At 37.6% G+C, this 17,641-nt stretch overlaps 1 long non-coding RNA gene and 1 pseudogene across 1 annotated transcript; one reads left to right on the plus strand and one right to left on the minus strand.

Moving 5' to 3' along the window:
* Positions 1-5,440: 5,440 nt before the first annotated feature.
* Positions 5,441-6,542, minus strand: LOC125251459. Its single transcript, XR_007181007.1, has 4 exons — positions 6,213-6,542; positions 5,914-5,939; positions 5,730-5,836; positions 5,441-5,624 (listed from the first exon to the last, which is right to left on the minus strand). It is a non-coding gene; the product is annotated as an uncharacterized LOC125251459 (long non-coding RNA).
* An 8,517-nt stretch (positions 6,543-15,059) lies between these two features.
* LOC125250143 lies at positions 15,060-16,099 on the plus strand (annotated as a pseudogene).
* The last annotated feature ends 1,542 nt before the right edge of the window (positions 16,100-17,641 follow it).

Below are 17,641 nucleotides of genomic sequence, written 5' to 3' on the forward strand. Positions count from 1 at the left end.
AAAACAAACAATGGCTATTTGTAGCCACCAGTATTTTGCCTACCTGTTCTTTGCTAAGCCAGTAGGCTAAACTATTGGTTCCATTTAAGGCTCTGGTAAACAGGATTTGGTAATCCTGAAATTTGGTATTTGGATCACAGTGATCCAATCCAATGGTTCCTTTAAAAAACTGGCATAAAAGTAAGATGGATCAGGTGATCCTGGATAGCAAAACATGGGATTTCCAAATCTGGATAAATTTGATCCAGAATACATTTTTTGAAAAACTGGGCCCAGATCACCAGCTGATCGCGTGCGGAAATGTGCGCGCTTCTATTTAAAACGCGCGCAGCACAGACTGTATATATACTTAATCACTGTATTTTGCTGTTTTATAAAGGCACAAAGCCATATCACGGTTTCGATTTCAGTCTGTTGGTAAAATACAACTTAGAGACCATTTAAGCTTTGTATGTTTTAAATTTTCGGTTTATGATGAAACGGTGGCAGCGGCACAGGGTCATTGGGAAACACTGAATGAATATTTAGCTGACAAAGGTGCTAAAGTTGTCATATATCAGCTGTTCATATCATAACAAAAACCCTTCAACCGGACCGAACGAGAGTCTCGAGGCCTGCCGCTGCTCTGAGTGAGTGACAGGAGGCGTGTCTGTGTTCAGCTGCGGTGTGCGTGAACGCGCTGTTGGAGAGAAGAGAGAGAAAGCGCTGACGGTGTATGGATGCCTATGATGAATACTGTAGAAAAACAATATTGAACTGTTTAACATATTTTAATAGAGAGATACGTTTAGAAAAATGATATTTTGAGAGCACTGTTAAGAAACCTCAAACCTGAAAGGGGCTCCAGCCTCCTTAGCCCACCCTAGCGCCGCCCCTGGCTTACAGTATACACTTATAAGTGATAACTCGTGTATTTGAATCACATCACATCCACTCCATCTGAAATATCTCAACCTCTTACAAGACAACTGGAAACTTTATAAAATCAACATAGTTTAACAGTACTGTATCTGAAACATCTAAAATATCTCTAAAACAGCTGCGCTCTGACTAACAGGGTCTCTCCAGTGTTCACTGAAGTTCACTTCATTTGACAAAATGAGTTCATTTGAACACCCTGAAAAGTCATCAAACATAGTCGTGCATGGGTGATTTTTTAGGTTTGATAATATAAAATACCTCTGTAAATCAATATAATATAAATTATTGTTAAATTTATACATTTATAGTAATTACTATAGTAACTACATGTAATGTGTAACAAGGACACTGTAAATTGAAGTGTTACACACACTTTGAACAGCCGCATATAAACCACATGTGGGATTAATAAAAATCAATAATAATGCCAGAGCCTCAAGTCATTTTCACCGCCTTTATTTTATTCAAACTTATTAAGTACAGGAGAGATGTGCTGTGAAGTGATGTATCCATGCTTCCCTTATTCCCTGTGCTGTTTGCAGTGCCCTTCAGGGAGATCTCTCCCTTCAGACTGGAATCTCACTTTAGATGGAAGAATCCGCTGTGAAGTCCACTTCGCAGGGCACTTACAGTCAAACGGAACACACTTGAGGTGCTTTCTGTGTGTTTCCTGTACTGGGTGTGTCAATATTTATTAGGCTCCACTTTTGACTATTCTTGTGTCAGACTGCCCTTGTGTAACTCCTTTCTGTTGTGTTATCTGCACATCATGGACACATCTGGACAAAACAAGAACTAGGCCTCGGACACATCTGACCTCTCGTTATTAAATTTCTTAATATGCCATATATGGTATGGGTTGATCTTTGAGTACTATGATTGGATGGCCTGGACATTGTGAATGATTCTGCTTTATCTTGTGTATGACCCTTCTTCCTTAAAGGTCCCGTTTTTCGTGTTTTTTTTGAAGCTTTGATTGTGTTTATAGTGTGCAATATAACATGTGTTCATGTTTCGCGTGTAAAAAAACACAGTATTTTTCACATAATTTACTTATCTGTATACCGCTGTTTCCACTGTAATAAAAAGGGGCTGATGACTTCCTTGTTCTATGAAGTCCCTCCTTCAGAAATACGTAACAAGTTCTGATTGTGCCAGCGGTTCCTGTGTTGTGATTCGACAGCAGCCTAGCGCTCCTTGCCCGGAAAGGTCACGCCTCTTACCATAACGTGTGCTGCACATAGTTTTACATGTGCATTATTGTGGTGTTTTGCCGAATGAACACAAAAGACAATAATTCCCGAGAGACTGAACTCTTTAATCTCCACAAGCAGCGACAGAAAATTTACAACGTTAGCACTCACTCAGAAGAGTACCTCATACGGAAAACAGCCATATACATAAACATAGTCCCCTCTTGTGGCCATTATGTGCACTGCAGTCCAACATTAACTATTGCAGTAAGGATACCACAATTATAATTTTCGGGAACCGAGTTAAACATAAATTGTAACCATTGATCTCTAAGAACAGCGTCCCTGGGAAGGCCAAACAAAGGTGATTGGACTGCGGGATGAAAATAACAGCGTTTCGACGACATGGCGACAAACACACTCTACAAACGCAACTCTTGCTCTTCTCCGTGGGAGCGCAACAAGACCACGCCCCCTTTTTGTGTATTCCTGTGGGCGGAGGTTAGTCAAAAAACTGTTTTAGTGACGTCATTAAAGAAGGAAGTAGAGGGATGTAGTCCAAACTGGCCGTTCGATGTAGGCGACTTCTGTTAAATAAAATATCTCGCTTGGCATTGAACTTTGAGCTTTAAAATTTTACAGATTTTGTTTATACTCTAACAACAACATTACACACTAATTAAAGTTTGAAACATGGGATCACGAAGAACGGGACCTTTAAACTTGAGGATGTTATGGTACTATGGTACTGTCTCAGTGTCTGCTTGATCACAACTCCCGAGGCGCCTGTTTCCAACTGATGACTGATAGATTTGAGGCTGCAGATATAGTCAATCCTGACAATTAATCTAACAGGGTGTCAAAAGCGCACACACCCTTTATGATATTCTGCTGTCTAGATGGTTTGGGTGCCTCCTTCAACCCAGGTGGAAAAAAAAAAATTACATTTCTATAATGTACTTAAAGTGCTCTATTTTTGCGTACTAATTTTGTACTTAATATACTAAAAATTATTTTTTAGTACTTCTTAAGAGAACATCTAAGTGTACTTCTATTTTGAGACACTATGAAATATGAACTAAAATGTGCCTTTTAATATACTATCTCTGTATTTAAAAAATGTATTTAGATACCACTTCTAGTACATTTGAACCCATAGGGCCCTATAATACACCCGGCGCAATGCGACGCAAGGCGCAGCGCAAGTGTGTTTGCTAGTTTGCGTCCGGCGCCGTTCGCGTTTTCCCGTTCAGCCCTAAATAAATATATAAATGCATTTGCGCCAGTTAGTGCGCCCATGGGCGTGCTGGTCTAAAAAAGGGGTGTGTTCAGGTGCATTGCCGGCGCATTGCTATTTTAAGGAGCTGAAAATAGACTGCGCCATAGACCAACTCAAACCTGGTCTAAAGTCTAAAGTCAATGGCGCAATATTTTTTTGTTAGAGCGCGTTGGTAGAAACTGCGCCTCTGGGCGCGTCCACAGTGCGCGTTGACTTTGCTTATTACACACAGGGATGCGCATCACACAAACATGCCAAATATTAAAAACAAAAGGATTACAGTGTAAAAGAATATTATTGTGTAGGCTCCATAAGGTAACACTTTACTTGAAGGGGTGTGCATAAGACTGACATGACACCTTCATAATCATGACATGACACGTGTCATGAATATGAAGGAGGTTTTATGAATGTTTATGACAACTGTCATTAAGTGTCATTCACTCAATTATGTCATTTTTAACGCAAAGATGACATTGTTTGAGATGTCCGAGTTATGACAACTTGACATAAACCAATACATCATAACCTGTCAGTGTCTTTGTCATGACAACTTGACATCATTTAGCTTTATGGGTTAACATTACATTAAACTGTCATGTGGTTGGTTTTGACATGAGGCCATTATAATAGTGTCATAAATATGTATCTTGAGCTCAAGTACAGTGGTACAATTTGAACCTGTCATTAAAATGTCATTAAGTGACAATACTCTGACAAATAATTTTATAACAGCGTCATGAATATTTTTCATTTCATGTTTTTTTTTTTTTTTTTTTTAAGTTTCCTCCAACAGAAGGTCAGATAATAGACAATTTCAAATTTCATAAAAAAGATGACACTGTTATAAAATAATGGTAACACTTTATTTTAGGGTCTTTTAACTAGTTGCTTATTACAATTAGCATTCATATGGCTAAAATATTGGCTATTTATTAGTACTTATAAAGCACATATTAATGCCTTATTCTGCATGATCTTATTCTACATTCTTAATCCTACCCAATACCTAAACCTAACAGTTAACTATAATAAGCAGTAAATTAAGAGTTTATTGAGGGAAAAGTCATAGTTAATCGTTTATATGTGTGTTCCCTATACTGAAATGTTACCAAAATAATGTAATGTAATGTTAACCCATAAAGCTAATTAGTTTTTTTAAGTTTGATAATTAATCTGCTATGTCATGTTTATGACAGGTTATGATGTTTTGCTAATGTCACGTTGTCATGACAAAGACACTGACAGGTTATGATGTGTTGGTTTATGTCAAGTTGTCGTAACAAAGACATCTCAAACAATGTCATCTTTGCATTAAAAATGACATAATTGAGCGAATGGCATTTATTGACAGTTGTCATAAACATGCATACAACCTCCTTCATATTCATGACACGTGTCATGTCAAGATTATGAAGGTGTCATGTCAGTCTTATGCACACCCCTTCAAGTAAAGTGTTACCCTACATAAATATAAAAATGTAATGATGAATAGTCATTGCGTGTATTAGAATTAGGCTACCTATTTTCAATTCAGCCTATTACTACTTATAATAATGAACGAAATTGGCTAATTAATTGAACAATCGTGCCAATACACACACATATACATATTAACTGACTCATCGCGTGTACGCCATGTAAATAGCAATCCGCCATGGCGCGAGCGCATCTCGCTCTTAAAGGGAATGGGAGATGACACTCTGATTGGTTTATTGAACGTTACTCATTAAGAGAATAGGGACAACCCATTTCAAAAATGCGCCCCGGCGCACGGACCGTTTTTCCGTCGTTAAAATAGCAAAAGTGGATTTGGACACGCCCTGAGTGCACCTGCGCCGTGCGCTTTACACTTTGCGTTTAGATCGTTAAAATAGGGCCCATAGTGTCTCAAAATAGCAGTTGAGTACACACATGTTCTTAAGATTATCTTAAGAAGTACTAAAGAAGATTTTACATTATAGAAGTGTACTTTTTTCACCTGGGAAAGTAAATCTTCACCTATTTTATCATTTATCATAGAGAAAACAGAACCAAAGAGAACAGCTTCAGTATGCAACATTTATTTATGGATTAAATCGTTACACATTCAGGTCATGATGAATGAGACATGAGTAGCTGAATAAAGGTCTGTCAAGCTGAATTATGGTGCCATTCCTGTGTCACTCCTGCAGATGTGTATTTAACACGGGCCATCTTTCTGGATAAAGAATGGCCTTGTACTTGGTGCCCTAAAAAAGAGTGAGATTAAATTGAAGATTAAAGTTTGTAAGTGACAGACTCTAAACATTTTTAAACCTATAGTAATTTGTTTGAAAATGCATGTTTAAACTCACTTGAGCGCAGCACACAGAAGGCATTCATTGGCGTATGTTTTCCCATCGGTTCCACACACGGGCTTAAGTGTGTTTGGGCACTTCTGAGTCTGGAGGACGCATTTAGGCTGGTCACGTAAAAAGAAAAAAACCTTGAGTTATTTGCACCTGGAGGGAAGCAATTCTACAGTCTTAATTTACTCACCATTCTTTCTCCATCAGAAATGGTCACTGTTTGTCAAGAAGGAAAAACAAGGATTAAAGTTTATCATGAAACACATTAACTTGTTGTTTTGCCCATACAATGAAAGTCAATGAGGTTTAATGTTGTTTTGCTGGACAAAAACAGAACTTGAATGTGAATTACTGAAACAATGAAACTCTTCATTATGAACCAAATTAGACTGTTGCAGAGTATCAATATATGTTGCAGATCCTCATGTGACAAATTAGCAACATCCTAATATCAGTTGTTTTTGTGAATGAAATCATTACATTACTCACTTAGGACGCAGAGAAGGATGATGACTCCTTTTGCAAACATTGTTCCCAACCTGAGAGTCAGTTCACTAAAACTGACGATATGATCAGTGATAAAATGATCCGGCTATTTATAGCAATACTGTATCCACCTCTAAACGTGGGAGTGGACCGTCCATCCCACCGTTTCATCACATCACATCACATGACACACGCAGACGGAGGTTTATTAAGCACCTTTAGTTTGATAGATTTATTTGGCTGGTAGGTGTGTGTCAAATGAATAATCACTTGTGTTGTCCATCATGGGTAACATATACAGTTTAATCTCTCTGATTCTGCCCAATCATTCAGTTCCTGTAAAACTACTCAACTGGGGAACTATTTTCATCAGAGCTTCTGTGCAAAGTACAAAAATGTTACACAAATTATCAACATTTTTTTTTTTTTTTTTTGCACATTTATCTGTCTTGTCCAATACAAGGCTGTTCATTTATTGAAAATTAAGAAAATTGTGTACATTTAAGGTTAAATGTATCAATCTGGTGCACTTTGAGAGCTCAAAACTTAAGAGCTTAAGCCCATACAGTATGCAAATTGAACAAAGAAACAGCATTGACTCGTACCTGGACATTAAAGAGGGCTCAAACATCTTTATAGTTGTGATATAAAGTCTCAGTCTACATTGTGATTTAGGATGCTAAACAATTATTAATAAAATAATAATATAATAATGTTTTAATATTATATAATTATTCATGACAGTAATTTCCATATATTGTAACAAATGCACTCTAAAATAAATGACAATTTTTATTAGTTACTAACTTTACACAGCAGTATAGGGAAATGACAACACTTTTGTACTAATTTCTTTTTAAAAGATAAATCCTTGAGCTTTTATTTTGATCACCAGATCAGCTGATCGCGTGCGGAAATGTGCGCTGCCATCGAGAAACACGGTATTGTTGACCTTGTTTATTACTACAGAAGCTGTTCTTAGTGTAGCATGTCACATTACCCATTAAAAGCTTGGGGTCAGTAAGATTATTTTTTAATGAATCAATGCATGAATTTATACGTAATGTACATTAATAAATACACTAATCCAAGGAGGGACACATTAAATTAATCAAATATGACAGTTAAGATATGTAATCCACGTAAATATGAAGCAACACAACTGTTTTCAACATTGATAATAATCATAAATGTTTCTTGAGCAGCAAATCATCATATTAGAATGATTTCTGAAGGATCATGTGACACTGAAGACTGGAGTAATGATGCTGAAAATTCAGCTTTAATCACAGCAATAAATTACAAATTGTAATACTAGATTTTAAATGATAATAATTGAAATATTACTGTTTATAATGTATTTTTTATAAAATACAATGAATGTACCCTTGGAAAGTAAGTGAATGTGAAATGTCAATGTCAAAAACATTCAAAAAAAATCTTACAGATCCAAACTTATGAATGATAGTGTATGTTATGCATGTAAATCTTTGCTACGGTGGAAATAAAACAAATATTGATTTTCTTTTATTTCTTTACTCGACAGGCTATTTTCTTACTCATAGCTTTCAGTCAGGCGACTGGAGCAGAAACCTGGAGGGCAAAACATCCATAGAACTGCAGGACAGGCCTGTTAATTTTCCATCTGTTTCAAACAACAAATATTACATTGCGTCTCAAAAAAAGGTAAACAAAATATGAAAGTAAAATGCACGTTTTGGGCACTTGTGATCCATATACAGCACCCGCAGCAGTATTTCAATCACTAAACTGTAGAGTATTCACTACAAATACCTTAAAGTAATAAAATAGTAGAATTAAAAGATCAAATTATTTATACAGCTTATTGATGTTGCATACTATATACAGGTGAGCAGATAAGCCTAGAACATAAATGCAATGCCTAATGACAAACTGCATTCTGTGTGTTCTAGGCTCATCTGCTTGCCCGCCTGTATACATAGTATGCATCATCAATAAGTTGTATATTGAATTTGGCCTTGTTTTACCCTCAAGGTGGGTGTTCCTATAAAAACTAGCAATGAAGGTAAATAAATCTATTAATAAATCTATTAAATTTAATATTAAAGATTAAGTAACACTTTCAGAATGTTTTCATTTGTGGAATTCATCTCAGATCAGTGCAGCTGTAATTCCTGATGCATGGATGCATTAGATAAGGTAAGTACTGTATGAAAGTGTTGTTAGATACAAATCTCTCTCTCTCTCTCTTTTATTTTTATTTTTTAGGCAATATCAACACCATACAACAGGCCCCGCTCTCCTCAACAAGAACAAGTAAGAATTTATCTAAAAAGATTTTTATTTTATTTATTTATTTTTTTTACTGTGAGCTATAATTTTGTTATCTTTTGTCTATAACAGCAGATAGTAGTTTTATTAACAATATGATTCTGCATACTATTTTCAGCACCCGAGCCATCACGGACATGGAAAGGTCTGGATTTTTTGGCAAGTATAAATAGATACGCAGATTTACACAATACATTATATATCAAAAATGGTCATAATTTACCAATCCTGTATGTCATTGATCCAGAGATGCTACGGAGAAACTATACACACATTCAGTGATGCCACAGCAACATTTAGGTCATTTCTCTTTTAAGGTAATCTTTCTTTTGGTAACACTTTAAAGGGTTATTACTCATTCTCATGTTGTTCCACACCCATAAGACCTTCATTCATCTTCAGAACACAAATTAAGATATTTTTGATGAAATCCAAGGGTATCTGATCCACACATAGGCAGCAACGTCATTGCACCTTTTGATGTCCAGAAAGGTAGTTAAACACATGCTTAAAATAGTCAGCGTGACTACAGTGGTTCAACCTTAATCTTATGAAGCGACGAGAATACTTGCACAAAAACAAAACTAAGATAACTTTATTCTACATATTTGTCTGTCCCGTCCTTCTGCTACATTGTTTATGTTCAGTGGTTCCGTGTTTAGGTCCGAACGTGGGCTCATTATTCGCCAGTAAAATTGTTATTTTTGTTTTGTTTTGGCACACAAAAGTATTCTCATTGCTTCATAACATTAAGGTTGAACCACTGTAGTCATGTTGACTATTTTAACAATTTGTTTAACTACCTTCCTGGACCTCAAAAGGTGCAATGACAATGCTGCGTTTGTGTGGATATGTGGATCAGATACCCTCGGATTTCATCAAAAAATATCTTATTTTGTGTTCTGAAGATGAACGAAGGTCTTACGGGATTGGGACAACATGAGGGTGAGTAATTAATGACATTATTTTCATTTTTGGGTGAACTAACCCTTTAAAGCGCAACTCAGTAAGATTTGCGAAGCTCCCCCTACAGTTTCCTTCAGTGAATCACACTGTCGTAAATACTCCAAGCGCAGCTCTGGACTACAACGACTACAACGCTCACCAGCGCAGTAGTTTTGCAAATATAGTAATAGAAAGAGGAGGTGGGTAATTTGCAAATACAGTACACTTGATGGAGGTGGGTAATTTTCGAAATTGTCTAATAAAGTCATAATATATACATTGTTTTTGAATTACCGTAAAGCATTTTGTCACTTTCGCGTGAACGTGAACATGAGGCGAGATTGTGTCGGGTCGATGCAGCTCAACGTCCCAGATGGGGTAAGTGCTTGCCTCAAACACACCACTTCAAGTCAATTAACCATCGTAAGGACTTTTATGAAGGTAAAAAAAGTTACTTAGTTCTGCTTTAAAGTCTCATTTGTTAACATTAGTTTATTTAAAGGTAACATAAACAATGAGCAAAACATTTGATACATTTTTATTATTCATCTTTACAAATGTCGGTTAATAATAACATGGCTGTTAATTGTTTTTTCTTTTTAAAACAACATCATTTTTTTTAGATTTCTGCAACACACCAAACATGGATGACAAGAGTGAAGGAAAAGGTTATGGCTCATCAATTTTAAGGTAAGATAAATAGAGATTTTTTTATGAAAAATAATCAGAATTTTACCATTTTGAGATGACACACACAGGACCTTTTGAGAAGACTGATTTCTCCTGTCTGCTCAATAGTCAGTCTGGTCAGTCCCGGTCTAGTCCTGTCATATCAAGCTCCGATCTGCTCTGTTCTCTGCCCAGTTTACCTGTGCCTGCAGTGCAACCCTCTCTGGTCCCGGATGTCTACAGGTTTCGGACTCATGCCTCAAGTTTCTGCGCTTGCATCTCTCCTCTGGATTTGTTGATCTTTCCTGGACTCATTCTGGTTACCAATCTTTTCACCTGGCCTTTGACTATGCTCACCTGTCAGTCATGTACAGAGCCCAGTTTTGTTCAGTAAATGTTCTGAACTGCCTTTGCTGTTTATTTTTATTTATTAAACATTTTATATTTGCTGTCACATATTACATGCTATTATAATATTATACCTTTTGAAGAATAATTAGAATATCATATGCAGTTTTAATAAAGTTGAATTATATAACCTTGTATGTCATTTTAACTCTTCAAAGTGTATATTTGCTGCAGGTGTTGATTATAATTGATTAATTTGTTGCCCATAAATAATAAGTATAAACAATATATCAAAAAAGTATTATATAATGTTGAGTGATTAAAAAATAACCACAAAATATAACACGCAGAGTGCAAAATATTTATAATCTACCATAAAAAAAATAAACCTTGTCAGAACGTCGTGTCGCAGTTGCTCAAAGTTGTGCTATAACGTTGCTACAGCCCTGTGGCGTCTTTACAATTCTACCTTGTCACAACGTTGTAGGAACGTAGACCGCGACGTTGCCTTAGTAGAACTGCAACGTGCCACAGTGTAAATGTGTTTGCTGGGTTTGCAGGGGACTTGCCTCATCGTCATGGCAACGGTTTGTGAACAGGTCAGATTACGTCAGAGTTTGTTGCCGTTTGTTGGATGCTCAGACGACCAAACAAACGCCGATTAAACATGTTCAGTCTGATAAAAACAGACTCCGACCAACGCCAACAGGGTTATCACACCTATCCAACAAACTCCAGCAGACAAGTTTGTTGGCGTTTGTCGGTGCGGCGTGAACTGAAACAGCTGAAAACTTTTTTCTTGTCCGTTGCCCTCACAGATTCCTGCAGTTAAGCTTGGATGTACTTTTACATTCCAATAAAGGTCATAGATGACATGCCTCTGAACTGAAGTATGACTTGTTGTAGCATTACAATACTTATAGGCAACTAGTCATCATATAGTGATCACGAAACACATGTTAATGCTCAATAGTACACATATATGGTGCTTTAATGTATGTGCATTGTACTAAAATGCGTTCATTTTCAATGGGCATATATGCGGCTCAAACGGGTAGCCTAGTGCGTCCCAAATTTTTCAGCATTAACATTTTAATATAACATTTGTTACAACAGAGACACGGAGGCAGACGTAAAAGTGGTAATGGTAAGTTTATTAGCAAACAGCAGAGCAGATGGTGATAATATGGCAGTATGGCAGTACTTGGATGGAGAATGGAATGTGATACTGTCCTTTTGATCGCTTACAGATGCAGATGAAGCGGTAAGGAGAAGGATGATGGCGGAGACACTCACACACACAAGCAGGTAGGCACACGAGGAGAACAGGAGACGAAGGAGCTGGAGGAGATGACTGGAACAGGTAAGTATAGCGTTTGGAGTCCTTGAGGTAAGCATACAAAGTTCTGTAGTGCAAACGAGACCGGACAGTGAGTGTGTGTGAGTGTGGTGGCTTTATGGTGCTGGTGATTGCAGAGTTAATGACGTGCAGGTGGCGGTGATTAGTAGGCTGGTGATTGAGTGCGTGGGTACTGCAGTGAGGTGGAACCTGACGTGTCTGTGACAACATTATAGTCATTGGCCTTTAGAAAAATGTTTTTTTGAGGAGGTTTGCACAATAGGCCCCTGTGGCGCGGCCTAAGCTTTTGTCCTTAATGGCATTTTGTCCCCTACATTACTTTTACTTTTATACTTTAAGTAGTTTTGAAACCAGTACTTTTACACTTTTACTTGAGTAAAAATCTTGAGTTGATACTTCAACTTCTACAGAAGTATTTTTTAAACCCTAGTATCTATACTTCTACTTGAGTAATGAATGTGAATACTTTTGACACCAGTGTGCGCACATTTCCGCACACGATCAGCTGGTGATCAAAATAAAAGCTCAAGGATTTATCTTTTAAAAAGAAATTAGTACAAAAGTGTTGTAATTTCCCTATACTGTTGTATAAAGTTAGTAACTAATAAAAATTGTCATTTATTTTAGAGTGCATTTGTTACAATATATGGCAGTGGACTCAAACTGCCGGCCCGCGGGCCATTTACGGCCCACCCTTCCCTCTACCCGGCCCGCAACTGATCTAAAAAATAAAACATAATCCGGCCCGCTAAATTATTATTATTATTCTCTAGTACCTGTCTGATATGCAAAGAAAAAGTCGCCGTTCTATGGGGGCATTCACATATCGGGTCACATAGGCGGCCGCGCCACATTCTCCTTCTTTCCAATGTGCTTTTTGGAAAAAAAAAAGTTGATATATATAGCTCCAGTTTTTTGTTTATTTCTGACCCCTCAAGTATCTGACGTCACAAGTGTTGCTGGTTTTGTTCCTAAATTACTAATTTTTTTATTCCATGCACCTTGTTGGATGTGAGAAGTTGCACCAGACTATTGCAATTAATAGTATTATATTAGTAGTATTATATTAGTATATTAGTAGTATTATATCAATAATAGTATTATATAAATATATTACACTCTGTAACAATGAGAGAGACATGCCCTGGACCCCCCTAGAGGAGGTACACCCAACAAACTTTTACAAATTACAGTGGCAAATAATGTACATTTTCTGAACAACAATACTGCAACAAAAGCTCCTTTCATGTCAGTAAAGCTGTTAACAGAAAATTAAAATGTCTTTGGAAAAATATTGATTTGGGCTAAGCCCCGGATGTTTGCACTGTCTGGCTCCGCCCCTGCCATACAGTATGCAAATTAAAATATGTTAAACAGTTCAATATCGCTTTCCTACAGTATTCATCATAGGCATCAATACACCGGCAGTGCTTTCTCTCTCTTCTCTCCAACAGCGCGTTCACGCACACCGCAGCTGAACACAGACACGCCTCCTGTCACTCATTCAGAGCAGCGGCAGGCCTCGAGACTCTCATTAGTTAAGTATATATACAGTCTGTGCCGCGCGTGTTTTAAATAGAAGCGCGCAAATTTCCGCACGTGATCAGCTGGTGATCTAGGCCCAGTTTTTCAAAAAATGTATTCTGGATCAAATTTATCCAGATTTGGAAATCCCATGTTTTGCTATCCAGGATCACCTGATCCATCTTACTTTTATGCCAGTTTTTTTAAAGGAACATTGGATTGGATCACTGTGATCCAAATACCAAATTTCAGGATTACCAAATTCTGTTTACCAGAGCCTTAAATGGAACCAACAGTTTAGCCTACTGGCTTAGCAAAGAACAGGTAGGCAAAATACTGGTGGCTACAAATAGCCATTGTTTGTTTTAATTGTAAGAAACAGAAACACTATAATGAACAGAAACATTTTACATTCCTTTTTTTGTTATAATGTTAAATAACAAAACAAAAACAATTATATCTAATAGTCAAAAACCATTTGCTGGACAGATACCAGCTCTTTCCATCTCTGCCTTTAGGAGATGTATCTCCATCTGCACTTTTTTCTGCTGCAGTTGGGTAAGCAAGATTTGTTCTTTACCCAGTTCAATTTGTACTTCTGCTCTTTCAGTTTCCCGTTTCAGAAGCAACTCATAGCTGTCACCATCCTGGTTTGTAGCTGAGGAATGTTTGCGTTTACTTGTAGGAACATCTTGGACTATCTTCATTACATCCACTGGGGATCTATCTTCCTCCTCAGTCACTCTAGTTAAGTCCAGGACAAACATTTCCTCTGCAGGAGAATTTTGCTTGCATTCTTCTGAAGTCCTAGTCTCTGTAATTGTGTCCTCTCCATCTACTTCTATGTCTTCAGTGAAAGTGAAAGTGAAGTGACATGTGACCAAGTATGGTGACCCATACTTGGAATTTGTGCTCTGCATTTAATCCATCCAAGTGCACACACACAGCAGCGAACACACACACAGCAGTGAACACACACACGGAGCAGTGGGCAGCCATTGCTGCGGCGCCCGGGGAGCAGTTGGGGGTACGGTGCTCAAGGGTCTCACCTCAGTCGTGGTATTGAGGGTGGGGAGAGCGCTGGATATTCACTCCCCTCACTGACAATCCGTGCCGGACCTGAGACTCGAACCCATGACCTTTGGGTTACAAGTCCGTCTATCTATCCATTAGGCCACGTCTGCCCCAATGCCATGCCATGCAGAGCCTCTGATTTTCCTCCTCCTGTGATATCAAGGACCATCTCAGTGAAATCACCCCTCTTATATGGCTTGTTACCTGTTTGGGGGTTCTTGGCTTCAGTTAGGTCTTTCGTTGCCTTGGCCCTAAGGTTCTTCCATCGCAACATAACTTGTTTAATGGTCCTCTTTTGACCAGACCAGCATTGACATGATTGGTTATGTCCTCCCAAATGTTGTGTTTTCCTTTTTTGGTCACTTCTCCACTGAGCTGAAACCTCCTACCATCGAGGCAAAATTTGCCCGAACACCCTCCAGCAGTGCACAGGTTTCTGCCACAGTGAAATTAGGCCCTTTTGAGTCCATGGTTCCAACTCTTTGGTGTAGCCACCACTGATCTTAAAAGCCTTGAGCATAATTGCTTTGGCTTGTGCTCAATTAGGCTTACACCAATCAGCTCATCGCTGGTTAATGGGTGACACCATTTAAACACATCATGTATTTGCACCCATTTCTCTTAGCCTACAGAGGCATCCACATGGCAGGTATTGTTCATCGTTACCGTAGAAGGTACCGTCAAAGGGTGCATGCTGAGTGTCCCAAACCACTCGAGCAATACACATCAGAAGAACTGTATGCACGTTTTCGCTTTGGGAGAGATGACATTAAGTATATTGCAGATCTTGTCAGGTCAACACTCCAACACCAAACCCAAAGGAGTCATGCTTTATCTGTGGAGGAACAGTGCTTTATCGCTCTGCACTTTTATGCATGTGGGACTTTCTACCAAGTAATTGGTGACAATATGGGAGTGAGAAAATCAACCGTGAGTAATGTGGTGAAGGCTATGTCAGTAGCACTGGGCAGTCTGATCAAACAATTTGTTTCCTTTCCCAAGGATAACCAGACAGCTCAGACTAAGCACAAGTTTTTTCAAATGGGGAACATGCCTAGCACTATTGGTGCTATTGTACTCATGTGCATATCCAAGCACCTTGTGAAAGGGAGCGGGAGTATGTCAATCGAAAGGGAAGGCACAACATCAACATTCAACTTGTGGGCAATGCCGACCTCATATTAACCAACTGTGTTGTGAAATGGCCAGGGTCTGTTCATGATGCACGTATTCTAAGAGAAAGTGCACTATACAGAGAGCTTCAATCCCACCGACCAAATGCAATAGTATTGGGAGACAGTGCATATCCACTCCTACCATGGCTAATGACCCCTTTTCAGTTGCGAACACACCTGAGCATGAACGCTTCAACTCCTCACATTGCAAAACAAGATGTGCCATTGAACGCTTAAATGGAGTCCTGAACAGACGGTTTGCATGTCTTAACTACTTGCGAGTACAACCCAAGGTGGCATGCAACATATTCCTTGCCTGTATTGTTTTGCATAACATCGCCACCAGGCTTCATGTCCCTCTTGATGACAATTTTGATGAACCTGAGCCTGATGTAGAACCAGAACAGCCGTCAATGTTCTTACCTAATGAAGGACACACTGGACTTGCAATTAGAGATGCAGTTTTGAGAAATTACTTTTAACTAGGCTACTGAATATATTTGTTGTCGTTGCCATTAATATAGGCTGTGGAATTATAGAGCTGTGAGCAACAGTGGCATTTATTTAACAGCTGATAGCTTTGAGATTTTTTGTTTGTCTGTTTTTGTTGTTTACCATATCTCATTAGATGTGACATGGTTCATATATGATTCAAATCTGAAGAAATGTATATATCATCAGTAAACATTGATTTTGTGATCATTCTCTTAAAAAAAACTCTCTGATTTCATTTGGTTCGAAAAATCACAACTGAATCTACCCTTCTGATGGGATCAGGATAATCCTGTTTTTTTTTTTTTTTTTTATCAAATAGATCCCAAACCAAGTTCAAAGTTTTGAAAAACCCAAGGTTTGATCCAGATCAAATGTAAGATCGGATTACATACTCTGATCTTAGTTCGAAATCCCTCTTTTGCTTTTGAAAAAACAATTTCCAAGAATTGATCCAATCCGTGATCCGAAATTCCACTGGATTACTTTTGAAAAACTGGGCCCTGGTGATCAAAATAAAAGCTCAAGGATTTATCTTTTAAAAAGAAATTAGTACAAAAGTGTTGTCATTTCCATATACTGTTGTGTAAAGTTAGTAACTAATAAAAATTGTCATTTATTTTAGAGTGCATTTGTTACAATATATGGAAATTACTGTCATGAATAATTATATAATATTAAAACATTATTATATTATTATTTTATTAATAATTGTTTGGCATCCTAAAACACAATGTAGACTGAGACTTTATATCACAACTATAAAGATGTTTGTCAATGCTGTTTCTTTGTTCAATTTGCATACTGTATGGCAGGGGTGGAGCCAGACAGTGCAAACATCCGGGGCTTAGCTCAAATCAATATTTGTCCAAAGACATTTTAATTTTCTGTTAACAGCTTTACTGACATGAAAGGAGCTTTTGTTTTAGTATTGTTGTTCAGAAAATGTACATTATTTGACACTGTAATTTGTAAAAGTTTGTTGGGTGTACCTCCTCTAGGGGGGTCCAGGTCATGCCCATAGGGAAATGACAACACTTTTGTACTAATTGCCTTTTAAAAGATAAATCCTTGAGCTTTTATTTTGATCACCAGATCAGCTGATCGCGTGCGTAAATGTGTGCTGCCATCGAGAAACACGGTATTGTTGACCTTGTTTATTACTACAGAAGCTGTTCTTTAGTGTAGCATGTCACATTACCCATCAAAAGCTTGGGGTCAGTAAGATTATTTTTTAATGAATCAATGCATGAATTTATACGTAATGTACATTAATAAATACACTAATCCAAGGAGGGACACATTAAATTGATCAAATATGACAGTTAAGATATGTAATCCACGTAAATATGAAGCAACACAACTGTTTTCAACATTGATAATAATCATAAATGTTTCTTGAGCAGCAAATCATCATATTAGAATGATTTCTGAAGGATCATGTGACACTGAAGACTTGAATAATGATGCTGAAAATTCAGCTTTAATCACAGCAATAAATTACAAATTGTAATACTAGATTTTAAATGATA

This window comes from Megalobrama amblycephala, linkage group LG17 (genome assembly GCF_018812025.1).
Source record: "Megalobrama amblycephala isolate DHTTF-2021 linkage group LG17, ASM1881202v1, whole genome shotgun sequence".
Taxonomy (NCBI): Eukaryota; Metazoa; Chordata; class Actinopteri; order Cypriniformes; family Xenocyprididae; genus Megalobrama; species Megalobrama amblycephala.